The sequence below is a fragment of the Melopsittacus undulatus genome, chromosome 1 (genome assembly GCF_012275295.1).
Source record: "Melopsittacus undulatus isolate bMelUnd1 chromosome 1, bMelUnd1.mat.Z, whole genome shotgun sequence".
Lineage (NCBI taxonomy): Eukaryota > Metazoa > Chordata > Aves > Psittaciformes > Psittaculidae > Melopsittacus > Melopsittacus undulatus.
The window spans coordinates 14,459,275-14,486,604 of record NC_047527.1 but is presented as its reverse complement, the minus strand read 5'-3'; the positions used below and the strand labels follow the sequence as shown (position 1 = coordinate 14,486,604).

The 27,330-nt window shown below is 45.6% G+C and overlaps 1 protein-coding gene across 1 annotated transcript in view; it reads right to left on the bottom strand.

The window, feature by feature from the left end:
- Positions 1–27,330, bottom strand: part of EXT1 (exostosin glycosyltransferase 1) — a 177,637-nt gene that overhangs the window by 148,391 nt on the left and 1,916 nt on the right. The gene's annotated exons all lie outside the window — the stretch shown is intronic.

Sequence of the window (27,330 nt, the reverse complement as noted above, 5' to 3'; positions counted from 1 at the left end):
AACAGGAAAACAGGCAAAAAATACAGTCTGAAGCCATCCTACATCACCCCTCCCCCCCAAACATGTTTTATTCCATCGATGACGGAGGGCTCAGTCAGTCAAGATCTGCAAATTGGTAGGCAGTACATTCTGTGCTGTCTGTCAGTATTACACATCCTAAAGGGCTGAATAAATAATTGAAGAATAAATAATTGTGCCAGGGCTTTGTCTCATGGGCCATTTTTATAGATTGCTGTCTAATGATAGCACCATCTGCGACACTCTGCATTAATATGGGATAAAATTACACAGCGCTTTGTTTGCTCTGACACTGTGATGTTATGATGTCTCTTAATATTATTTTGAATAATAGGCTAGAGCAATGATGGAAGTGTCCCAGTTGCTTGTAAACTCTCATTTAGGGAAAACCAAGTTTAAGCAATCAGAGACTTTTTTTTCCCCCAAGGCACAGGAGAGGGAAGAATGGGGAAGCCTCACCACTTCCAATGCTTGCCCTATCAAGGTAATTAAAAAGAGAGGAGCTCGTTAGTACGTTTTTGTTATGCATGCCCAATTCAGAGGCTGCAGGTTAAATGCCCTGTGCTGGCAGAGGCAGCCCAGCTCACCTCCAGGAAAACCACAGTCCAGCTCCAGTCCCTTCCTCAGCACAGAAAGGGAGGCAAACAGATTAATCACAGGTTCTCACTCCCTAAATCCACAGGAAATAAGACAATTTAAATCAGTTTAATCTGGCACAGAAGCATTCCATGGGTGATGGGGCGTACCTGCAAGGAGACAAAGGCTTTTTGCATGGAAAAGAAAGCAAGCTTCAGCTCTACCATATAAGCACCACCGGCTTGCTGGAGCTGCTTGACACTTCTTAACAGTTCTCTACCCTAGAAACATTGTCCTCCTTTTTCTTGGAAAGAAAAACCTGAAGCCATGGTTAACTATTCACTGACAATAGGGCTTCTGTGCACTTCTCCATGGCTGCAGGACATCAGCAACACTCCTTTTCCCTTCCCTCCTGAAAGGGTCCTGTGGACATGGCTTCTCTTTCCTTCCATCCAAAGCAAAAGGCACCGTAGCAGCCCCGGTCCCTCACCCATGTGCATCTGCAACTGCTGTGGTGAGCAGCTGCTGACCTGGTAGGTCTGCATGGGCAGGAGCCAATCTGGATCCTGGAGAGTCAGAACAAATGCATTTGCTGCCTCAAAGCTATTTCTCACCTGGGGAACAAATCGTGACATTTTAAGTAGGTTGCACAAAGCCCAGTCTCACCAGCATCACCGCAGGAAGACTGCAATGAGGAGAGCTTTGGCCTCTCAAGCCCCAGCCCTCCATCCCCAACCACCACTTGGCACCACCTCTGTCCAGAACTGAACATTTCCATTTTCACATCCCAGCAAAGCAGCCTGGGCGAGGTGCTGGGCAGATGGGGCCCCTGCAGTTATGACACCTGTAATGTCATGACTGTGGTCACAGGCTTCAGGAACCAATTTGCAAAGCAAGAGTTTTCAAACTCTCCATGGATCAGGTTGAGCTCAGCTTCAGAAGCACAGGGACCAAAGCAAGAAGGCTTGCAGGAGGCTTTGGAGAACAAAGCATTCTGGCGGCTGCAGTCATGGGGATGATGGTGAAGGAAAAGCCTCTTACCTCCAAGCCTTCCTTCTGCCATCAGACAAAAAATCTTCAATCGCTCAATCCCACCCTAATAGAAAGAGCTGGCATATAAAGCAATCTGGGATGTGTGGTTATAACCTGGCTGACCAGAGGCCAAATGACATCTAGATTAACTATCAGAAGAGACCTACTGATACAATCTCTGGCAGGAAGATGCCTACAACCAGCATAAGTCCTCTCCAGATACATGCAGCATCCTATCTGTGCCAGTGTGGACCATGGCTGAGACAACTCTGGACCTGCTCATGGATTACAGCATGCAGTTTGGTTTCTCTCAAACCTCAGATACCCAAATGCATGACACAGGCTCCTGAAGCACACCAACATAGCATGACAGTGGTGGGAACCTGCTTCTGCACAAAGGGCTTGCTGAGGCTTTCAGACCGATTTGGCCACGTACACATTAACGAGCACATGCACACCAGAAATCAACTAATCAATGACTGCAGTTCATGTAAACCCAAACTTGCATTAAAGGAGATATGCACCAGGACCTAAACCCAATGGTGGCGGTTTTGCCCTTGGTAGCACTTCATGGCTCTGAGGTGTTTCCAGGGCTCTGTTACAGGCTTCTCACACTCCAGCCAGCACAGATGCTGAACAATGAGGCCATCTGATTTATGTGACAGTGTACCTGGGTCTACAACTCACTTAAAACAAGCTCAAAACCAACAAGGTACAACTGAGAACTGTGTTCACCACAGATAACGTACTGATAAGTTTCCACTTTATCACTTCAAGAGGTTCCACCCAGAAAACCCTCCTAGAACAATTTTAACTCCAGGCATACACTCTTCCTGCTGCCAACTTAAAACCAGGGAAAACTCCATGAGTGGCACTGGGAGCAACTGAAACACTAAAAGTGGATCAGTTTGGGGAAAACTAAAAGGGGAACAGACAGCGATCCCACCACTGCAAAGGGAACATTCGTGACGTGGGGTACCAGAGGCACTGACTTTAACTGGGCTCATGTTTTGGTATGGTTTTGTTTCTCAGGTTGGAATGTCATCAAACAAAAACAAGCTGGTCTCCTCCCAGGCACACAGATCGCTACTGCTTCTCCCTCCAGAGAGAACGCAGCGGTGGCTTTCTGAAACACTCAGCACAGACGGGTGGAGAACTCCTGAAACCAATTAATGACTTTGTGGCACAACTGGGCACCACCAGCCGAAAGCCCTGGTCCCCAGCTTGTTCTGCTGGTGGCCACAAGCAATGCCTGGGAAAAGCACCCACATCAGAGGCCGCAGAGGAGCCCAGCATCCTGCCCTCGGCTCTGACACGGAGACGCTGCGCTAATTCCATCATCTATCCTGCACCTCCACCTGGCCAGCAGGGAACATCAATCCTTACTCTACCACAACCAATGTTCTGCAGTAGTGATTAGGAAATGTTCAGCAGACACCACATGCCATGTAGCAAAACTTATCCTAATGCCAAAACATCACCCCTATTGCCTGGTACACCTGGGTATCACGTGCATGCCTTCCTCTTCCTCCTGGAAGAAGAGCCTTCCTGAAGAGCAGAAGGTGGAACACAGACTGTAGATGTGCACAAGAAGCAGGAGACAGGAGACAACGCAGACATTGAAAGATGACAAGGGAAAACATATCCATCAAATAAATTACCAATGAAGAGAACTTGGGCTACAAATTGGAAAAATGTGTTTTTTCAGCAAAGATATAAAACACTTAGGGATGCCCCAGACACGGCAGATCCACACGCACCATCAGAGGTGGCTCTGCCTTGCAGGCATTCCTCCACTTCTACTGCAGATAAAGAGGGGCCAGTGACCCATAAAGCGTGGGGAATTCATCCCACAGCACCCAGGCAAGGCACGGAACAGCCATTGTGCCTCCAGTGAAGTTCAACTGCAAATCCAGGTGGGAATAGCATGACTCCCTGAGGGCTAAAGAGAAGGGCCAGGGGAGGGAGGAAGAGGAGAAGTTTAGGTCCTTGCCAAACTGCAGATAAAAAGGGGGAATAAAAATATCATATTACAAAAAGAAAACTATAAACCACTAAAGCATTAGGGTAAAGTTTCTCATATCTACAGCCAAAAAAGGGATGGGATAAAGAGGAATGTACAATTGGGGTGCACAGGGCACGCCAGCCACTGCCTGGTCAGAGGGTGCATACTCACTTTTGTTGAAGTAGAGCAACCAAAAAAAGAATAATAATAATAAGTAGTGCTCCTGACATTAAATATTCATAGCAACAGCTACGGTGCGGCTAATGGAAAGTGTCTGCGAAGCCCTGAAGAAGTTTGTTAATGCACAGAGAGCAGCAAAGGTCACAGTACACTTGGTGCAAATCAGGAGCAATCGAACAGAAATAGTTTGTCCCTTTTCAAACCAGCACTATAAAGGTGTCCATTTATTGCACCAAAACCACGGAAGGCACCAGGAAGGGTCATAAACACTCATTAACACTGTTCCCGGTAGCCAGCCGCTCTGCTGCATAGCCATTAAAACCTCTCCTTGTGATCCTGACACCAGATTTCGGTTGTCAGCACAAAGAAGGCTTCCCAGACCCAAGGACAGAGCTGCACATTAGTGCTACCTCCCCCTACCCAACAAAAAGGACCAAAACACATATACACCTGTAACCCCCACCCTGCAGTGGGGCTCAATCATGGTTAATGAGCACAGCACATCTACAGGAACACCATGCAGGCAAACTGTCTTCACTATCCCCATTTCCTAACAAAGCCATATATAGACCTCAATACCCCTGGGCTTGTAGGAGAGAGAGCAAAACATCTGATGCTCCATGGCCCAATCAGCACAATTGTGATTTGCCAACATGCCCAGGTCTGTTTCCTTGCTCTCTTCCTCAAAATAAATCATATTTGCTCAATATAAATCACATTAGTAAAAAGTAAATTTGCTACCCCAAACTGATAGCAAACTCTGATTTTTGTGGTTTCCACCACTCTTTTATGCTGAAAAGCGAACAAGCTCAATTTGCCACCCCACCCCACCCCAGGCCCTGCAGAACATCTGGGCTTCGTGGGCAGAGCAGGAGCTGCAGCAGGGCACCATTTAAAACCACCTCTGGCTATTTTAATGGAGAGGTCCTGCAGAATCACATCAGCCGGAATAGAAAGCACCACTTTTGAACACCTCACACTGACTCTTGCCTCTTTTTCAAGCAGAACTGCAGATGCAGCCAACAACAGCAGCTTTCTGTTGGCAGCCCCATCTTGCACCATCTATGCATCCACAAGCCCAACAGCATTTCAGGTCTGACACCAGTCTTCTAGCATTAATGCCATGCAAATAATGATGATAAATCACAGAGCCCTGCCACCTACCCAGACACAAAAGCAATTAAAAACCTGTAACATCTACGTGATGAATACTAACTGCATGGGCACCTTTGAGGGTGCCAAGTGCATGCTGCCTGCAGATCTTCATCAGGCACACAACACTTGAAGCCCAAAACCACAGGCACAAGCATGCCCAGCTGGTTTAAATGTATATTGGAAGCCTTTAAAGAAAAAAAAAATTGCCCAGATCACTCTTGCTCCCCATTGAACCGTAATGTTAACCAAAATGCAGCTCCTGATGCATCAGCACTTCACTTCTAATGTTCCTTCTACTGGCAAAGATCAAGACACCAGTTGCTTTGCTTCACCCTGGCTTTTGGAAAGCATAATGCCCACAATCCTGTTCACAATGCAAGAGCAGATCACATTAAGATACCAACTTATTAGTCATATTAATGAATTTGTGACAAGGATCTGAAGGCACAGGAATCTGTCACTTCCATTGCTTAGTTCAATTACTCTGTACCAGTTTATTCATCTCCAATGGCTTGCTCAGCTTTCCAGGCACCTGCATGAGGTTTTCTCTCCTTCACTTTTTAAATAAAAACTGAGTGGAAAGAAAAAGTGATTCATTCCCAGAAAAATCCATTTGTGATGGAAAAGGAACCACCAACACATGTACATACTTCCTAGAAAGGAGTACCTGTTGGTGCATCTTCATACGCTAATACCCACAGCACTCCCTGGCTTTATCTTACATAGAAAAGATTGCCATCAATTGCATTTTCCTCCTGAACATGATTAACCCTGCATATTCCACTGGTCTAATCACCAGACTTCCCCCGTGGAAGAGCTTTCCAAGATGTCATGGTCCTTTCTGAACCCTGGACTCTCCTGTGGAGCACAAGCATTGGTTAAACCCTGCCCAGCACAGGAAGGGAAGCAGGGCTTTTGGGTTGGGTTGCACTGCTGTTCACTGCCCCGATCTGATGAATGGATTTGTGAAATCCATGTGGCTGTGAATAAAGCCTGCAAAACTCACTGTGTCTCACGTGCTGAGCTGTTTGTGGTGCCTGGGCACTGTAACACCATCTCTGCCATCTGTGTGGGTTGGTTTGGTTTTCACAGCTAACACGAGGTGTATGTTACCTCAGAGAGTATGCAGCAGCCTAATTGTAAAGATGATTAAATGCAAAGAAAGGAGGTTGAGCTGGTAGGATGGCAAACAGAAAAAAAGTCACTGTGTATTCAATTCCATTAAAAACATTGTGTGCGTGTGCATGTGTGTAAATGAAAGATGTGGTCTATACATCCATTCTGAACATGCACAGAAGCACTCAAATCACACACCCATAACAGAAAAATCTGGACACCACAGAGGACACAGCTTTGCCAATTTAACTTTGGTACAAGAAATTTCAGGTTGGGTGAAAGCTTTTATTTTTAAGAGTATTTACTTTTACAAGCATCCATTTTACTTCCTGAAGTGATGCCCAACCCAAATAGAGCAAGACATACCATAAGACCATGAAGCTTTATGCTCATGTTACACCAATCTGTACCCCTCACCCATTCCATGTGTGCTCACGGTCATCATTTGGCCACCAATTTCCTTCCCAGTTTCTTCATTTTTTAGATTATCCAAAATCTCAAATTACTAATGTACTTGCACACGCATTGCGTACACAGTGTATAGATACTAAATAGCAGAACCTTTCACGTGGTAAGCATTGAGCTTGGTTTTAAATCAGGGAAAAAAGGACAGACCGGGTGAACTATTCAAAGCCACAACCACAGCCCAGAAGAATTCATATTTAGGACCTTCCCGGATTCAAATTCAGCATATTAGATCACTCTTTCCTGCAGTAGTGTTATTCTTTATCTAGACTTTGCCACAACAACAAATCAAACCCATCCAAGCCAGAAAGCATCAGAAATGCCATTACCCACAATAGACTTACATCAGGATGAACATGACTTGCAGCACCCAGAGGAAAGAGAGTGCTGAAAATAAGATATTAAGAGCCAAATTAATTGGTGACACAAGCAGGTACAAGTACATTGAGTGAAATGGAGTAGCTTATGCCTGCAATGAATATAACCGTAAGCATTTAGTAGGTTCTTCTTCAAGCCTTTGTTTAAACAAATCTGAATTTATTAGTCTGCTACTGAATAAATATGATAAATTCTTATTGAAATTATCCTCTGGTGAGCAGCAATAAATACCAGGCAATATTATTTCAAGTGATCCATTATCTTAATCTGACTAAGAGCAACTCCAGGTTTTCTGCATGCAGAGACAAAAGTTATCTTCAATACAATAAGTGAATGTAAAGTATGCTGCAAATTTGGGGAGGAACAAGGAGACGTTCCCAAGCTCAGTACCAAATCAAGCAGCTCAGACACCCCGCCTCCATGGAGTTCAAACAGTAACAATACAGAACATTTCCATACATAATTTACAAGCTACTATGAAATGCTAGAGGTCAAAACTTCCAGGGCATAATTTAACAGGGAAAACGTGAACGGAATGTCAGATCAGCCTTTGTGATACTCCTAGAAAAACGCAGAGCAGAAACACAGACAGCATTTGTGATTAGGAGGGAAAAAGTCATGTTTGTCAGACATGGCATCCAAACATGCTTTGGAGTTTATTGCAATCACAAGTACTTGGACACACAAAGGCCCCATGAAGGAAAGAAGTAGAGGGGGGAAAATAATTTACAAAGCATATTATTTGTGCTTTGTTACCTAAATACATGCTCAGAGTCACCTCGGCACTTCCCAGTGTCCTCCAACTGTGTCATTTAACAAACCCTGGTGTTGTGAGACACTTCCAAGCACTGCATTTTAGCGCCATAGAAGATGACATTCTTTGGATGCTTCAGTCTCTGGAAGCTGAAGCCTCAGCCTGCTGTCTGATTTGATCCTTTGCACAGGGACCAAAAGCAGGCAATGCTTCATCTTTTACACTTTCCCTCCAAGGTATCCATTAAAGACAAAGCTTCAATCAGTTTTAAGCTCTTGGTACAGCAGCACTGAGCAGCACACTGAGTGCCTCCTCCAGATGGGCTACAGAAGCCCCCAGGAGCTGCCCATCCTGAGTGCATCCTTCCTGCCTGCACCAGCTCTGCTCCACTGCCCTGCCTGCAGCTCCCATCCCATCTAGCAGCAAAGTGTCTCAAACACCACTGCAACACGTGCTTCACACAGCAACCATGCCTGATCTTTGTACAAAAGAACCCCAAATGTGAAACTCCTAAGCACATAATGAGACCCCATCTGGAGCAGTGTGTTAAGTACTGTGCTCAGCCCTGGGGCCCCCAACAGAAGAGGGATGTGGAGCTGTTGGAGCGAGACCAGAAGAGGCCTCAAAGATGATCAGAGGGATGGAGCACCCCTGCTGTGAAGACAGGCCAAGAGAGTTGGGCTTGTTCAGCTGGAGAAGGCTCTGAGGAAACCTTAGAGCAGCTCCCAATGCCTAAAGGGAGCCAACAAGAAATCTGTAGAGGGGTTTTTCACAAGGGCAGGCAGTGACAGACAAGGGGCAATGGCTTTAAACTGAAAGAAAGTAGACTCAGGTTCAATATTAGGAAAAATTCTTCCCTGTGAGGGTGCTGAAGCACTGGCACAGGGTGCCCAGAGAGGCTGTGGCTGCCCCATCCCTGGCAGTGTTCAGGGCCAGGTTGGACGGGGCTTTGAGCAACCTGCTCTAGCGGAAGGTGTCCCTGCCCATGGCAAGAGTCTGGAACTAAATGATCTTTAAGGTCCCTTCCAACCCAATCTGTTCTGTGATCAAATTTGCATAATGGGAAGGAGACAGAAAATAAGATAGTTAAGACATGAAATCTCTGATGAAGGGACATGACACATACTCTATTTAAAACACATCTCACACACCACTTTCACCACATTTAAAAGACAATCACACTCTAAACCAGAGTAATTTGCTAACGTTCGGGGCCCTGTCAGCCCTGGCGCTTCTCCAAGGCCTGGCTGCAATGCCCAAGGGGCTTGTGGCAGGGAAGGTACCTCTCCACCGGCCACGTCCTTTCTGCCTCCATCCTGGTTTCACACCGGTCTCAAGTGGGATAGCGGCTCACCTGAGTTGGGACACCCTGGTGGAGAGCTGGCTCAGCACCAACGCTGCCAGATCTACCTCAAGTCATCGCACTTCAGTGCTTTGTTTCGGTTTCCAGGGAAATCTGAATCAGTGGAGTGAGTTCCACCAGTCTGTGCTTTGAAATCACATACTTGTGGTGCACCATCCAGCACTGGCAGCTCTCAGATTTGGTATGGCTTTGAACCAAGGTGCCAGACACAAATGCCATCACACCAGAAGCCCTCCAGGTCAACATGGATGTGTTTCAAGCCACGGTGAGCATCTCTGCGGCAGATGTGTTTGTTTCAACTATGTGGCTGCCCACACGGTTTACAGTTTACATCTGACGCTATAAATTCAAGAGTAACCTTCTCACCTCACCACCCAAACCAAGGAGCATAACCCTACTTCTAGCAAATATGGGAACAGAGCTGAAAGGAAAGGCTGCTACACTAAAAGATGTGCTGCTTTACAAACCCTTAATTCTCCCCCTCCTTCCATCCTTGGGCTTTCACACACAACATTCATCTTCTTGGTAACTCCTTGAAGCTTGCCCTGCTTCTCTTAATGCCCAGCAGCCACCCCACACATCCAGTCCTGGTGCTGAGCCAACCCAGCAGGGCAGAGGCTACCTCCTGCTACTACCTTCTGACAGCAGGTTGCTTTAGGGCCTTCTTTATGGTTTTCCCCTAACTCCAAAAATTACAAGGTCCAGCAACAGGCTAATTCCTAACAAAGATGCTGATATTCATGAACAGAAATTGGTCAGACACCAGCTTTGTCTATAGCTAAGGAAATATTGCAGTGCCTGCAGCCTCCAGCTTTTCACAAACTCCAAAGCTGGCACCTTTGTCTGTGCATTTTCCTATCCCAAACACCCCTGCAGTTTACTTCTATTTGCTTGTGAAAACACCAGTAACTGAGCACATCTTCTGCCAAAGGACAGGCATTGCCTCAGTTCAGTCCCTTAGCACAGGAGCCTCCACCTGACAGAAGTAACTGTCCTTTCTGCCACTTCTTTCCAACCCCACAAGAAGCAGATGCACAAAACCAGCATCTACATGAAGATATTTTGTCAGGAGTACATTGCTCTGACAGGTTTCCATAAAACCTGTCTAGGAAACAGCTGTGTTTCAGATGACTCAAGGAACAATGCCTCCAAAAGTCACTGCATCTGCACTACATCTTTAGTTTCCTACCCCTTCTTCCCACTGGTTTTATTTCCCCTGAGTACCTTCACCCAGCAGTTGTAACGAAAGCAGACAGAAGAATACACCACTGCCATTAATGAATTGCCTCAGTCATGCCGTTAACAGTCCCACTTAATTGTACAGTAGTATTTGCTTGGCAGCTTCTCTCACCATAACGTAATAACCCACTGCACTGTCCCAAGTGAGCTACCAGGGCTCAGTTTACTATGTCACTTTATTCTCTACACCAGCTACCCGAAACACTATCCACTTGACTCCTACTGCCCTGTAATTAAGCATACATTCAAGATCAGAGCAGTCAATAGCCATCTCGGCTTTATGACCAACCAACCCATGGACATGAGGTCAAATAAAGAAGCATCACTGCTCTGGGATACTTACCAGCACCATTGTTAGTACAGGCAAATCTGTCATTAATCATGGTCCAAGATGGTGGATTTAACTTTTTGTAGTATAGAAATGAAGTCAAGAATATACATACAGCTGGCCTATCAATGACAACCCAAATCAACCTCTGGCTACAAACATGGCTGTCTTGCCTTGTGATGTGATGCTTTCATTTACTGCCCAAAGCATTCAAACACAGAAATCTGGTTTCTTCCTCCCCATACTTTAAACATTTGTCTAGGCCATTCCCAACTTTTTCCTTTCAGCGTTCCCTAACAAACAGCTACACTCACTGTCCTGCTGTTGTCAGACACCCAGGCTCAGCTCCTGATGAAGACCAGAAGGGTAACGTGAGGACAGGGAAGAGGATCCAGCAACATCACTCTGAGAAAGCTGCACCTTGTTTTCTGTTCTGCACCAGCTTCCCAGGCAACCTCAGTGAGCTGGCTGGGACCACCACCTCCCAAAACCCAGCATGTGGGGGGACAATGGCATAAGGTGCCTCTCAATCCATCCCAGAACTCACCCTCCTGATTTGGGCTATGCCAACAAGATGGCACCACCGGCTGACACCACAAATGCAACGAGAGGCCAAGGGAATCACCTCCCAGCAAATGTCCGTTACAGACACCCAACATTTTATCTGCCACACCACAGACCCTGTCTTATGGCATTGGTACTCTGAATGTCCCATCCTCTCATGGCTGGCTGGAGAACACATCACCATGCCAGGGCAAGGGGGCACATGTAAGGTTTGTGTATGCTGCATGTTGAAGGACTAGGGAAGCTTGCTGTTCTGTTGTAGTTTCGTAAGAAAGCCATGGGCTAATTAAAGAAAACGCAGAGCTTGATGTTCCCAGTTCTGAAGTAATGCCTCTTCTGCTCTACAACTGCCCCAGTGAAGCGTCCCAATGTTCTTCCTTCCATTGGTTGTTCACCCAGACACATCACCCCATGCCAGGGAGACAACTGAGCTCATGAAGCTGGCGAAAGCTCCCAGTAGTGGAATTAGAGTAGTGCCAGTGCCAAGGCAAGAGGGGCAGTAATCATCTACTCCTCACCATGAGCCAGGGATATGAGGCTGTCCTGTGCCCAAGGGATGTCCAACCACAGCTGAACAAGCAAACAAACATGGCAGTGATGGCTTCCCCTTCAAGTCTCCCATTCAGCTCCTGCTTTCTGGGAAGCACACCTGAACTCAAAACCTTTCTGAACACACACCTCCCAGGGCTGAAGCTGAAGAAGTTTTGAAGCAATCAACCTCCTGAGGCTGGAGTGGAGAACCAAGCAAGGAAGTCCACTGCTTGGTGCCAGGTTGTAGAAGCCTGAAATCCTCCTTTCCTGGCAGCTTTACCACCAGCTCCAACAGAGACAAGAGATCCCCTACCTGCCCAGCCTCCAAGGAAAAACATGGAATAGCTGTCAGTAGAGGGCTTAAGTGTATGAGAGCAGAGATCTTCAGCATGTTGTACTTCCTATAAAGAATCTCACAACTGACTCAAGCTGTCCAAAATGAGTTTAAGTCAGCTCTTTCTTCCCTCCCTTTTTCACCCTACTTCACAGGACCACACTCATAATGATGGAAGAGTTTGAGTTAAAAGTGTCATCTACATAAAGGTTGCCTAGATACTTGGAAGACAAGTGCCACAGAACATGTGCAAGTAATCACATTTCACTTTATGTCACATTTAAAAGAAAACGCACCCAATACTACCGCTCTGCATACAATGGGAAAGAGAACAAATAATGAGTCCATGTCACACTGATAGCACGAGAGAAGCTAATGGCTTGGGGGGGCACTCTTTTACACTGGAAAAATGAAACCTATTTCTTCTGGAGAAATAAGGAGCCTGAATCAGAAGCTACCCAGACTTTTAAATACAATTCTGTTGTTGTGAACGCAAAGCAACCCTGGTCTCAGAACATTTAGCAAACATTAATTAATTAAGGGCTAGTAAACTTCCCAGGGAGGTATCTCCCAGCTCTACACAACAGAAGCAATACCCCAGAAAGCAAAAATAACAAGGAAAAAAGCATTCCAGACCTTGCATGAAAAACTCAGTGGAACATTATATACTGTGGAGGGACATCAAACTTCTCAGAGCATTTGACCTGTAGCTGGACTCTGCAGCCTCTGACACACATGGCACATTTTAGCTCACGCATGACACGAGGCTCTCCTGCTAAATGACACATTTACACATCAGCCTGCAATGTGGCACCCATCCTCTGCTTCTCTTTGCATAGATCAAAGACTTCTGGCCATGGAAAACAATGTAAGCTTATACAAGGCAGTCGGGTGCCTCCTCATACCTTACCTGCCATTGGCCATCCACCAGCTGAAGACCCAGAGCAGCCACCATAGTGCTGTTGAACAACTGAAGCCAGCAACATGCAAATTACACCAGTATCCCCAGATAAGATGACAAGAAAAGCTTGTTACATGGAAAATGCATTTCGAGGAGATGACTCCAACATGTGGCCATGCCCATGCACCGCTTCTGCCAACGGAGCATCTCCCAGCCCCATCCACAGGTCACTGCGCCAGGGGCTGCATCATCACAGCCTCTTTCCAGAAGCAAAGATGCAGGCAGTGAGGCAGATTCCTCTCTCTGCAAGGGTATCATTTAGCAATTTGTTTCATGCTCCCAACCCCATTGTTTCTGAGACTCGGGGAAGAACAAAAGCAGCTGCTAATCAAGATTCAAAATTACAAGGCTTGCCTTGCAGAGAGAAAGCAATACCTAAGTTATACCTGCTTTTGAGACAGCTACAATTCACATAAAAGCTGAGCAAAACTGTATTTCACTTAATTGATTGTGCAAAGAACAGGATTAAAACAAACCTATTCCAAAGCATGCTGGAGTTGAAGGTGCCTTGCCAGCCCATGGCTTTTATTTTTCATTTTAGAAAAAAAATGGATTTTTCCTCATTAAAGAAAATAAATAAACAATAGGCTTAGACTGTGAGTTTTCTGAAAGGATTTGGCTTTCACACCTTACCTTTCGAACAGCTGTAAGCGACTCGCACATGTCACTTTAATATCCAGTTGGTTTAAATGATCTAGTTCCACTTCTTCCCAGGAAAACACCCTCTAGCACATGGTGGTGGGAAGGGCTTTGCAGAGTTACAGCAAGCTGAAGGGAAGTAAAATGGCATAGTGCCCTACAACCACACAGCAAACAGCAAATCTAAGGTGAAATTAGTGTAACTAGCTCTTCCAAATTGCTGAATGCTGTGCTGGAGTTCTGGCGGCTGGGCTGAAGGTGGATGAAGCCAGCAATGCTCCGAAGAGATGAAGATACAGCAGTGGTAAAGGTCTGCCAGAAAAGCAACAAGGACCAAACCAGAGTCCTCACACACATCCAAGCATGAATGTGGATGTAAGTCACTGTCCTTCTCGCTCCCAGGGATAAGGAGTGTGCAGAAAGGGCTCAAACCCAACTTTAAGGCCTGCGTCTCAGAAGCACTGACCTTATTTGTGTAGCCCACAGATTTTCCTCCCTCGTACTTCACCAAAGCTTTCAATTAAAACCCATTGTTTGGAAGGGAAAATTTTCCAAAAGGAACAGAAAAAGCCTGTTCCCCACCTCTAGAGATCCACCAGTGCCATCTGCACATGCACTCACACCACCTCACACCCTTACACACTGGGGTTTAGCACACTGAAATAACCAATCCTGTACTGATTCAAAGAGGGACTAAAACCATACAAAGGCATCCTTTATCTTGCAAAGAGACCAAACCAAAACGAGCTCATTCCTAGACTTATAAAACAAGCCTTTAGAGATAATTATGTTTTATTACTCTTCCTTTTATGAGGATTGTGTTATACAAAACAAATACCAGATGCCTATTTGTTGTGTTTGGGGGGAGATGGAGGAGAGGGGAAGGAGGAATCTCTGCAAGCACTGCTGTAAGCAGCCCTGCTTTTAATTAAACACAATAAATGCATAAAAATTAATACTGTCTGAAACCAGCAGGTAGGAAACAAATGCATGAAGTGTAGCTGCTCAAAGACCCTCTCCCCTCCAACCTCCTGCTGCAAGAACAGCCACTCATGAGCCTATTGCTCAGGGCTGGTGCTCTCTGAGCACGGCTCTTTACATATGCGTTTCCCTGAAAAATTAATGCCAAACTTTGCAGATAACCAATAAAAAGGGGGAGGGAGGTGAAAGGATTTAATGCTTCTTCTGTTAAAGAGACACACATAGACTCAGCCAGAAAAACCCATCATAAAGTCAAGTAGCTTAAAGATGGAAGAAGAGGGGAAAGAAGACAAGGAGATATAAAGGGTTTTCTGGCAACCTTAAAATAAAGCAACCATCCAGAATAGGCTGGACCCTTCATCTGTTAACTTGCCAGACTCATGCAACATGTGTCCAAGCACAGCACACAACCAGAGGGAGGCACGCAAAGCACGCCCAATACAACAGCAGAAATGGGACACAGCTCCTGAAGGACAGTTAAACACAGCCAACTTTCCACCAACAGACAGATGTCACCCCCCTCCCCAGAGGCATCACTAGGAAATCTATTTCCCATTTTCAATGGTGGTTTCCTGTTTGATTTTAATTGCATTAAGATCCAATCACGGGGTGACAATAGACACTTCTTACTCAAGGCCAGTACCAGCCCTACACAGTAAATCCCGTTTTCAACAGCATGCCTGCTAATGCTTTAAAGTTCTGCAAAAGCAACCGAAACTGTGCATGCAGTGGGCACCCTTTCTCTATGTTTTTCTTAAGACAGATTTTAAAGACATGGCGCACCGGTAAATGCAAGGTAAGGAGCAGTGGGATCGTTTCCACATTTTGCTGTTCATTTCCAGGTCTCCATCTGTTGTAATTACGGAGATTGAGGATGGGTCTCCTCTGTTATCCTCCACTAGTGCGTATTCTCAACCTACTTCCTAATGAAGTTTGTTTACAAATATTCATTAGATTCCATGCTTTATTAGCCCAGTCATGGGGCCCTACAAGATGTAATTATAGTAATCAGTACATTGATTATTGTGAAACACAGTTACCCTGAGACTAAAGTTAAAGTAAATAAGAAGTATTGCGGCAACCAGCAACCATATCAACACGGCAACCTGGTATCACATCAGTATCTCTAACCTTAGATCTCCAGTTTATCCCCAAACACCACAGACAATCTCACTGTTAATTATTTTACTATTACCTGTGTCAGAAAGATTTTTCATTAAAGAAGAGAGTAAAAAGAAAGGACAATTATTACAGACCACCAGAAATAGCTAACATTTTGGCTATCAGCAGCAAAAGACACCAGCAGGCTATGATCAGTGAAGAAGAGACCTGCGAAAGATGGCATGTGCAAAGTGAGGTGATTTTTTGACACCTTCAGACCAAAGGGTGAAGACAAGGACCAGGAATCCCTTGCATGAACACAGAGCAAGAGTCTGTTCAGGCCATGGAGTTCTCAACCTCTGAGGTCCACAGCAGGCTCTGAGGAGAGGGCAATGTGGGCAGAGGCAGCAGCTGAGGAAACAGCCAGCCCCAAAGTTAGCTCCACATCAAGAGATGTGCACAGGCAGTTCAGAGATGAGGGGGGATTCGGGGCTTCCCCTGAGTTAGGGGCACCCAAAGCCTTCACACTGGACCTGGAGCTCAGGGAGCAGCATCCACATGTGGCCAGGCAATGGCTGCCTGTCCAGACCATGGGTGCTCTGACCAAGACAAGACACACTGTGTTTCTACCCATGCAGGGTCTAGCTCGGCAGTCAGACACTTCTCTGACCATCCAGTTCTCCTCACAACACCTACAGCAATCCAGAAACAGCATTTACAGCCAGCTAGGACAATAAGGTGCTGAGATGTTCTTGGCTGAAGGTGAACATTAACCTCCTGGGTACTTACTTCCTAACACACCACATCTACAGAAGCCACCTTCCAAGGAAAAAAAGCTAAGACTTTATTACCTCTGCAATTAAATTTGGGGAAGGCTGTAGAAAAGCAATTGCATTTGTGTACGCGTAAGCTCACAAATTAACCACAGGAACTCTGTTTACAGCAGAGGGGTCATTCACAAGGAGAGGCGAGAGCAGTGAGTGCCTGCACACACCAGCTTTGATGTGTCTCCTACCTGCCTCCTCACAGCTCCAGCTGCTTGCACACTTTGATTACTTGAGCCTTCCCTGCCACTGCCTCACTCGGTTGCTTTAATCTTGCCACAACAGCAGCACCGTGAAAAGAAAAGGGGAGTGGGAAGAGGGTGAGAAGGAGAAATAAAGAGTGGGAAAGAGGTTTGGTGCTGGAAGAATCAACTTGATGGAGGAATCTAAAAAGAAGTGATGTGACAACAGCCAGAGATAAAAGTATTAAAATAAGGGATGTGTCTGCATTCATTAAAAGGGTGACATGAACATCACGAGGAAAGCACATCTGACATTTTTGAAGAGACAGCTGCGTGAAGACCTTCTAGCAGCCTTCCAGTATCTGAAGGCAGCCTACAAGGATGCTGGAGAGGGACTCTTCATTAGGGACTGAAGCGATAAGACAAGGGGTAACAGGTTAAAACTTAAACAGGTGAAGTTTAGATTAGATATAAGGAAGAAGTTCTTTACTGTACAGGTGGTGAGGCACTGGAATGGGTTGCCCAAGGAAGCTCTGAATGCTCCATCCCTGGCAGTGTTCAAGGCCAGGTTGGATGGAGTCTTGGGTGACTCAGTTTAGTGCAAGGTGTCCCTGCCCATGGCAAGGGGGGTTGGAACTGGGTGATCTTAAGGTCCTTTCCAACCCTAACTATTCTATGATTCTGTGACACCTGCTTGAAATCATTCCCATGGAAGAGCTGCCCAGCAATCGAGGACTGCTACGTTTAGCACTGGTTCTACCTTTTGTTGAATATGCACTACAGCTCCTTAAGACACATGTCCAATCCAAAACTAAAACAAAATGCATTTTAAAATCTTGCTTAGACTGATCCACATGCCAGACCAACCATCGAGCCTGAGATGATGCCAAGCAGTGAAGGGAAACCTAACACCAGCTTGAATTAAAACTCACAGAGCTGTAGCTAAAGGAATAGGCAGAGAAGGGGGGAAGAGCAGTTACAAAAATGCATGATAATCTTAAATATATAATCAAAAAACGCCACCCTGCAATCGCTACCTGCTCCCCTCACCTTGCTGCTATCAGAATCTTTTATTACCCTCACTTTTAAGAATTCCACTGGCACTCAGTATGCAGGAGCAGTGCTCGGGAATAGATCCCGCTGCCACAGATAATGCGGTTCTAAGGGAAACCCATCAATTGTTAATGGCCATGCAAATTGTTGAAACTAGAGAGTTATTCACAGTTATCTCACTGTGATTTGCTAAGTGTCCATGCCTGATGTGATCACTCACTTGATATATTATTCCATTTCAATTCAAGTAGTAGCCTTAGCTTTCTGGTTTAGGGGAAAAAAAGAGTGAGAGGGGGTGGGAGGATGAAGGAATGGTATTTGTTTTAAATTATTTTAAACAGTCATGCACACCTTCTCATGGAAAGGTTTTACAGTACAATAAATCCCTCCCTGAGACTACAGTCATGCCCTATTGAAACGTTTAAATCCCTCTGATCATACACTAAAGGAGTTTAGCCTGCAATTTCAGCCCCTAATCCAGCAAAGCACTTTTTTACATTTCAGCCATACACATGGTTCCCACATCCTCCGTGGGAGCTGGATCTTCCAACTGCAGCTTGCACCACATTATGTTTTCTGATCAGGGTTTTCTACTGCTTACACTAAAATTTACTGACACTTAATAAGCTATCGGTGTCTCCTCAAATCCATAATGCATTCATTCTCTTGCAGCACCAACTTACTGATCATTAATTTTCAACTTTACTGTGGCTCCAGCTTATCAGATGCTTTCTTTTTTTGGCTTCTTGTCTAAGATTTATTACTTTTAGCAAAGTGTACTTTGTGGGTTTTCTCTATTTATTTTGTTTCCCCATTTTTAGACAGCCTTGAAGCGGGAAATGTTACTCCTCCTTACAAAGCGGTTCTGAAATCACAGTATTAAAAAATAAATCCTATAATTACATTTCCCATTAGGATAAGAGAAATTATATTTAATTGAAAGAGAAATCTGCTAGCACCCAACAGAATAGTTGGTGAGGAATGGAGGAGATGAAACATTTATGTGTTTATCTTCCTGAAGCAGCTGAGGCTATGAGCAGACACACCCAAACAAGCCTCCAGAGATACAGATTCTGCCGTTATGAACAAAGATTTGGCCTTCCCTTCAGATAAGGGCTCTGGTTCTCAGAAGCAGCCTCTGATTTTATTCTTGCAGACTACAGCACCTATGATTCTGATGGGCTTTCTGGCAGTTACACACTGAACTACCCGATTGTACCAAGAATTCCGGTACTGCAAGAAAACGTCTGCAGTTATCAGAAGTCAAGATCCTCTAGGAGAATGCAGAAAATCAGGATTCCAGACCAAACTCTGCCATGCTCACCCCTTACCAGCACTGCCACTGGGCAGGTAATGTTCTCCATCAGCCTGATGGCTGCAGGGGTCATAACTCATACTGTAGTTGTAGGAAATGATTTATACCATGCTCCTTTTTACAGCCTCAGAGAACTAATTATTAACAGGACAGGGTCCCCCATGTGCACTTTGCAAGCTCTACAGTATGTATTTCCCATTTAGGCATCGCTGCCAGCACTGCTGCGCGCAGCCCGTCGGCATCCTGCTCTCAATTTTGTTTAGGAGCTGAAGAATGATTGATCGTATTGATTTGTGTCAACAGTCTGACACAGCCGTATCGACCAGCGGTAATTTTGTGGGAGGAGCTGTGAGGGGAACCAGAGAGAGCATTTTCTGTAACACACCATCCTGCCTTAAGAGAAAATGCCGTTAGAGATGCTGCTGGTACAGCCATCGAAGGGACCGTGCTGGGACTCGAACCGACACAAGTGAGCAACAAGACATTTCCCACGACCGTGTTTACAGCAAATCCACTGCTAAGCACCCAACTGTATAATTATACTCTATTACAATTATGCAAAGAAGTAACATTTCAGAAAGGCCTTCTCATTTCCCATTCTTAGCATTGAATACTTTTGTTTTGCAGCCAATCAACTAAATTAGCCCTATTTCTGTTTCATTCACAAACACAAAGAGTATATTAGAAGGAAAAAAGTGAGCGAATGGGAAAATCACTTAGGAAGCCAGGAATTATTTTGTTTGCATGTACTTCTGGACTAGAAACTATCATGGGGGAAAAGTCAACTTAAGGCAGAAGAGCTTTGCTCAATCTGATAACTGCATTGTGAGAGCCCTCGAAAGAGTGATCAGAACCAGCAGTGCTTCAGTGCCTGGGAAAGTGGTGGCTTTTGGTAGCATGTGAGTGAAGCAAGCAGAGTTAAAAGGTTCATACAACACTTGTGACCATATCCTGACCTAGGCCAAGTGTCAACCCCCCAGAAAGCTTTTGTGGAGATCCCCCCTCCCCAAACACCCATAGAAGAGCTACTTTATGCTGCTTCTGACACTATCAGCTTCTAACAGCCACAATTTGGACCTATACTCACTGACGCTTCCAGAGGAAGAGACACAGAAAGCATTAACAAATAAAATACAAGTTTTACATAGCAATTTCTCTAATAAAACATTATAAAGCACTAAAGGAACCCAAAAAATGCTTAGGGAAATCAAAGCACTCTTCCCCATTTTAAAGGCCTATGGAAACGTAACCACGGTGGCCAGTGTCAATCCTGGCCATCAGACTGCAGTCCTGAGTTCATGTGGGCTACAGGCAGCAGAAGGCCTGGGACAGCCGTGCCTGTACCACACTTCACCCCAGGACTGCAGGAGCACACAGAAATGTGTCTTGCTGCAATATGAAATAGGAGCCTGAATGAAACAAGATAAATATTCCAACTCCACCACCTTTCAAAGAACACCCGCACAACCCTCCCTCTGCATCCTTGTCATGCAGATAGCACTATGTCACCTGAACAGCCCAGGTTAAATCTCAGAGGCGGGGTGGGAGAGACAAGGGGGTAAAAAGCCCCACAGGATACTTCCAGAAAATGGCATCTTCTTTCTCTTATTATTGAGGCTTAACCCTCATGACTGGCTTAAAGTTACGGGTTTTCTTCTTCTATTTGAAGAAACGGTAACATTTTAGGAAGTCAGATTGCATTTGGAACGCCATCAGCCTGGCAGCACTCACACCAGTTCTTTCACAGCAAAGCAGTTAGGCACAACATTTTGCTGAGACAGAGCCTTTATTTCTTAAAGCATTACTTCCCTCTTCTCGTGTGAGACCAATCTCCTCTCCTTTACTCTTATTCGGAATTCATGCCTCGAAGTAGTTTCTCCCGCAGCACCGCAAGATGCCGATGCCCCACCTCTGATTCCAAATCACCTCCCAGGCCTGTGGCACCCATGCTGCAACACCAGGACAAGGACTGCTTTAACCACACTCTTCATTTTCTTCTACTGCATGGGTGTCAACTGCTATAAATTATAATTTGCTCCATAAGTGGAAGAAATAGTGATTCCCACCATCCTCTGGCCTGGATCTTTAATTGCCCCAGCTGCTATGGAGATGCATGGATGAGTTGTATCAGCATTACATAGCACTGATGTTCCCTCCAGTTCACTAAGGAGACTCCTAAATTAAGAGTAAGACAGTGATGATGTGGCCTGTTTCCTCCTGAAATTTGGATTAAAAAGAGGAACACAAAACCTTATGTAACACAGTTGAATGAACAAAAGAGAAGGAACAAATCTACTACTCAGTGTAAACCATAAGGTTTTGAAATCTATACATCCCAAAATACTTGGCAATGTGGAGAGCTGCAAACCTTAAATATAACCTGAAGTTACACTCACACACATTCCTACATGCTGAACTAATCTCCATATGACATGGAGCAGGACTATATATCCTGCATCATCATCTAGATATAGACAAGTCCTTGAGATGTCAGTCACCCTTAGCAGCATGGAACACAGCACTTAACTCCCTTCAAGGCCACACAGTTATCTATGTACCTCCTGACTATTTTTCCCTGGTTAGCAAAACATGCTGTTTATCCGAGACCACAAAACTCTGCAGCTTTTCTGAAAGAAGCCCTTCGGAGAGAAAGGGAAAACAATCATAGATAATACTCCAGAAATCATCAGATTACTGCACATTCTCTTGACTCACATCTGTTGAGTAAATAAGTGCTTCGTGCCGACCAGTTTCATTTACCTCCCTCTCCCACAAGCGGCTGCCACTTTACTTTCCAGTGGGCTTTACCAGGGCTGTATGTGGGGCAAGAGGATTATTTCCAGCAGAGCCAAACCAGCAGCAATTTTGCTAGGGTTTGGGGTTTCTCTTGAGCTGAAACAACCATTCTTCAATCCCATCCACCTGAGGAGATACACGGCTTCAGAGCTGCAAAGAGGTCCACAGCTGGATGCATAAGGGAACAGCAAGCAGTAGCACACAGCCCCCAGGAGAACCCCAAATTGAGTCACCCCTCTCCCTTAAGAGCAGTTTCGGTGAAGCTCACCTTTGCTGGTACAGGAAGTCCTTCACAACTTGGGATTTGCCTTGGAAATCACCTGGTCAGGGTGGGCAAGAAGATGGGAACACAGTGGGATGCTCTGCAGCACCTTCCTGCTGAGGGCACCTCACTGGGGCACAGCAGGACTCCATCTTGCCCTAACAGGCAGCTGGAAGAATTACTTTTAGCCCAGTTCCGATGTGGGTTCCACAAACCCTTCAAACTACCTGTTTCAGGATTAATTCTGCTTAAAATGATAACTTGGATCATTTTTGGGTGTGAGTGCTGTCCTAGCACCAAGCAGCCCTTCAGTAATAATTATTTATCAAGAACTTATCCTAGAGCAATTTTCCTAGGCAATAAACACAAAAGCAGAGCCCCCTCCCCCGGCTGTGAAAGAAGTGTCCACCTACATTTCTGCATACAGAAGATACCTGACCTGGACCAGATCAGCCATCTACTGTAATACTGTAATACTAAGATGAGATGTTGCACAGAAAGACATAGAAAAGCCTGGGGCAAGCAATTATAATAATAACTTGCCCCACAAGAAAACATAATTACTTGAGGTTAGGAGGGCGCCTGGTTTAAGGCCCGCGGGCAGGGTGGGCTCCTCTGCCAGTGCCTGACCCTACACACCCGGCCACACACACTGCAGCACTCGGCACCAGTGGCAGAAGGAAACACATTCATGTAGGTGCGTCCACCCTCTTCCATCCCTTTTCCAAAAAGGAAGAGCATGGTGCTAACAGCCAGGCTGAGGACTGCATCACTGGTGAGCTCAGGGATGCTCCTGGCAGACCATGCTCCCAGCTCCCACCATGGTATTAGCCCCGAGTCTCCCAGGTGGAAGCTCCTACCCCACCAGGGCACTGCTCACCTTAAATCAGCACCAACAGGCACACAGGGACACTTCACAATACAGAGAGCAGGAAGAGGAACACAATGGAGCAAACCCCAGTTTCTCAGATGTACAGTAAAGCTTTGTTATTTACCTGCTTACTGCATTTTGAAATAAACACATTGTAAAACAGGCAGATTTCCAGTTTCTTGAAAATCTATATTAAAATAAAAAAGCAGCCTGGTGGGGACAGGTCTCTGCAGGAGCCAAGATACTCTGGGAAAATGCCCAAGCTCTCTCAGTTGTTCTTGAGCTTCATCCAAGCTCCCAAAGCAGGCTGGTGATACACAAGATGATGGCTCCCATCTCAGTTCAGGTGTCCTGGACAACAGCCACCCTGAACCTGGGTGATTTCTCAGCCCCATCCTAAACAGCTGTAAAGAAGCTGACCTGTAAGGGCTTTTAAATAATCCTGAAGACAATCCAGTCAGAGATTAAGTCTGGCATTTGTATTTGTATTTCAATCCAAAACACTGAGTGGTGTATGCTGAAAATACAAGAATTTGTATGTTGAAAATACAAGAATTTCACCTTTGCTCACAACATGCACATACACGCGTATGCAGCCTCCAGATTCTCATCACGTTGGACGGGCGTGCCTAAGCCTTACTCCACATTTTCATGCCAGTCTCGTGAGTGGCAAAGTCATCCCGAGTGTCTGCTCCTACCACTTCTTTTTTTACATGTGTATTTTATTGCTGGTGGGAAGGAAGCGAAACTAAAAGTTGTTGCTCTTCCCCCTCCGTGCTTATTGCATGACAGTAACCTTTGCTCAAGACAGCATTTTCATGGCTATGAGGTTCAGACGTGATTGAGACATGTTCCACCAGTACAGCACACACCAGGTAAACCTACCGGCTACCAGGGATCAATGAAAATGTTCAGCTGGATATTTTCACCTGTGAAAGTACATCTACAACACTGCTCAGTGCTACTGTGTGCCTGCAGAGATGGCTCACAGGCATAGGCACGCAGTGATGCTGCTTCTGCCAGCAACCAGCAGCCCCAGGTAGCTCTGTGCACACCTCCTTCCGCAGGCTCCTCCTCAACCACATGCCTCCAACCTCCTCTTGCAGACCTAGTCCCACCTTGTAAGGTCCTGAGTGTTCTCCCTGCCTTTCTCAGCTTAGCCTTGATCACTCAGGCTTTTTGAGCAGACTAGTCGAAGAACAAGTGTATAAAGAACACCCTTGCTACACTAGTTGTCCTCCACTGTAAATTCACATTTCTCAAAAAAATACATCTTTTTGCTCACTTCCGCTTCTCCATCCTATTTTCTTCAACCCTGACCATTATTTGTTTTTCCCCCTTTATTTCACCAACTTCAGCTATCCTGCACACATATGAGGAAAAAGCCTCCTTGAACAAGCTTTTGATGAGACCGTATGTTTTTGGATACTATCACTGCTACTCTCCCCATCTTCCAAGGGCACAGTTGTTGCAGATCAGGAGATACATCACAGACATTATTTACTTTCCTAGAAAAATCCCCATTTCAGTGCAAATCTCTCTTCTGCATCTGGCTTTACTAGAACACTGCATTCCTCCATTTCTTTCCCTATCCATAGTTGTTTATATTACCTTCCAAAAAGTAATTATTTGGAACCAGTTAAGCCTGTACATGAATTCTGCCTTTGTTTAAAACACATTGTACACATGTATATATTTAGACTGTCATTAAATATTTAAGAGGCTGTCTTCAGACTTCAGCAGCAGCACTGTTCATTCACTTAACCCTTCATGACACAGAAAGCCTGATGCTGAAATCCTACTGCAGAGTAATTCAGAAAGCCCAGTTCATAAAGAAAGCAGAGGTTTTCTGTTTTCTTTTATATCCTGTTTGCTAGTAGTCTAATCTTAATGCAATTCATTTTAGTCTGTATCAGCTTTATCTGCTGAGATGCATAACTGGGGTGCAAACTAATTAGCTGGAACATACAGATGGATCTTCCAATATAATTCAGGGAGACAGAGTTAAATATGCACATGCTCATCCCTCCTACCCCCAATTGAAATAAGACACTGCACACATTTTTCCACAGGTCAAGAAGTCACCTTGCTTGGCTTGTTCAATCCCCTAGAGAGGAAACAACACATCCTGCAGTCAGGTGGACCTTGCTCGAACCCAACAACAAATGCTGTGCCTTAGATGAAACCCCACCACAAGTAACTTGTAATGTGCACTGGCACCAAGTGTAACGCAACTAACACTACACCCTGCTGACAGGAGATTACCACGGTTTAAAATCTGGTCACCCCATTCACCTGGCTTGGCAAGGCCTCTACCTAGAGCTGATCACTCATATTTCACCCTGGCAAGGACTGGTATCAGGGGGGCCAGCTCTCCACAGTCAGGGCACCCATGCTCCTGTCCTCAGTGTGAGGTGAAGGAGTGCAAGCATCACACCAGAGGATAGGAGAAGGGGCACACAAGAGCGCAGTACATGACTTTCCCAACTCTATATGGATACACAAATGTACGTATCCTGGAGAACACGTTTTTCTTCTTTTTGATTAAAACCTTGAGGATGCATTATTAAATCCAAGCACCAAAAGCCTCAAGAGAGCAGCTCTGCATGCAGTTTTCAAGGCCTATCTGTTTTTAGAGACATTTCTTTCCTAAGCACTACAGCCTCACTCAGGGTCGGATGCTGCTTTAGGTGGGGTGAATAGCAGAGTCCCTCCTACAGCTTTCACACCTGGTTTACACATCAGCACAGAAGTGTTTTACCCAGCTGACTGCTGTTACCCTACCCTGGGGATGTGACCTCGTCGTTCAATTTTATGAAGGGAGTGGAGCACCAGGCGTGGTCCCTGTTCGCACGGGAGAGACAGAGAACACCGAGCTGGGAGATCAGCAGATGGCATACTTTGCTGTGAGTCGGCACCAGAGCAGGAGTGCGAAGGAAGGGGCAGCAGCACGCTCTGGCAGGTGCGCTCATCCAGGCAGGATGCCGGGTTAAAGAGCTTCAACACTTGCAGTTCTTCACCAGAGCAAGCCCATCCACCTCACTGGTCTGACCACAGGTTCAACCTGCCTCAACTCTTGAAGTAATCTTGTAATCACCTTTTTTTACTTCCTGTCTTTAACAGCAGCACTGCAACGAATGCTGAAGCTCCCATACACCACCCCAAATACAGCCGCATCACAGCGGCACGTATGGGTTTTGTATGAGTAGCACCTGTACCAGTTGGGTTCATGCTTCCATATCCCCAGAGGGTTGTTATATACACCCTTCACTGCAAAATAAGTGACAAAGGCACTTTTGAAGGGGCAGAACTTACAGGGAGAGGTCTATCTTTTATTAGACCAAATGCATAGCTATAAAAAAAACCCCTGAATATGGCCCTACTCACGTCAAACCACAGGCAGGTATGTTTGGTTTTATGACAACTCAACAGCTGTAGAATGCAGCAAATGACCAGGACTTTTCCTATCTGTAAATTAGCTCCAGTTGCTGAGATTCATGCCAAAAGCCAGCACAGCCTGCAAGGCTGCAATTATCAGGTCGCCTTCTCTCCTCCCCCCTCAAAAAAATATTCCCTAAAGGAGATCACAAACCAAAGGGGCTCTCAGGTCATGCACAACATGAGCTTAGCTTAGTATCTCTAGTAATCACTCAGCACTGCCACTGTATCTTTTCCACATGGACATCATTTCACCACTCGCCCATCAGTTTTCCGAGAGTGAATGGGACTAAAAGCCCACCAGGTATTTGCACTGCTGTTTCCTCCCCCTCTGCAGCAGATTTACACCCTCACTGGCGGGTGAGCAGAGCTCACCCAGGCACATGCAGCGTTCCCAGGGCTGTGATGCTGACCTTCCCAGTCTCTCCCAACCCCCCCGGGGACAGTTTCGATGGAGAAACAGGCAGCCAGCTGGAAATTCTGATCAGCATTAATGCCACCATAGTTTCTTCCCGGCTGCTCTCCAGGAGTATTTTTCCACCTACGCTCCTCTGTGCATCGCAAACCCTTCCAGCCGTTGGCAGCTCTTGGTGCAGCTCCACCGCACACTACTCAGCGCCGTACGGCTGGTCTGGTTTGATTCAGTGCCTAATTCCAGCTACACGGAAACATTCTCATGCGAGAAACTTCATCTACAGACACCTACTCTGCAGCAAATGTAGTGGTGGTCGGCATTTAAATGAACTAATCAGTTGCAAACGGCTTAGTCAGCAGCGCAGTCCTGGAGGTAATTCCCAGGAAGCGATTTTCCCAGCAGCTATATATACAAACCTGAAAAGCAGACTGGAAGACAAGGGCAGCACGAAATT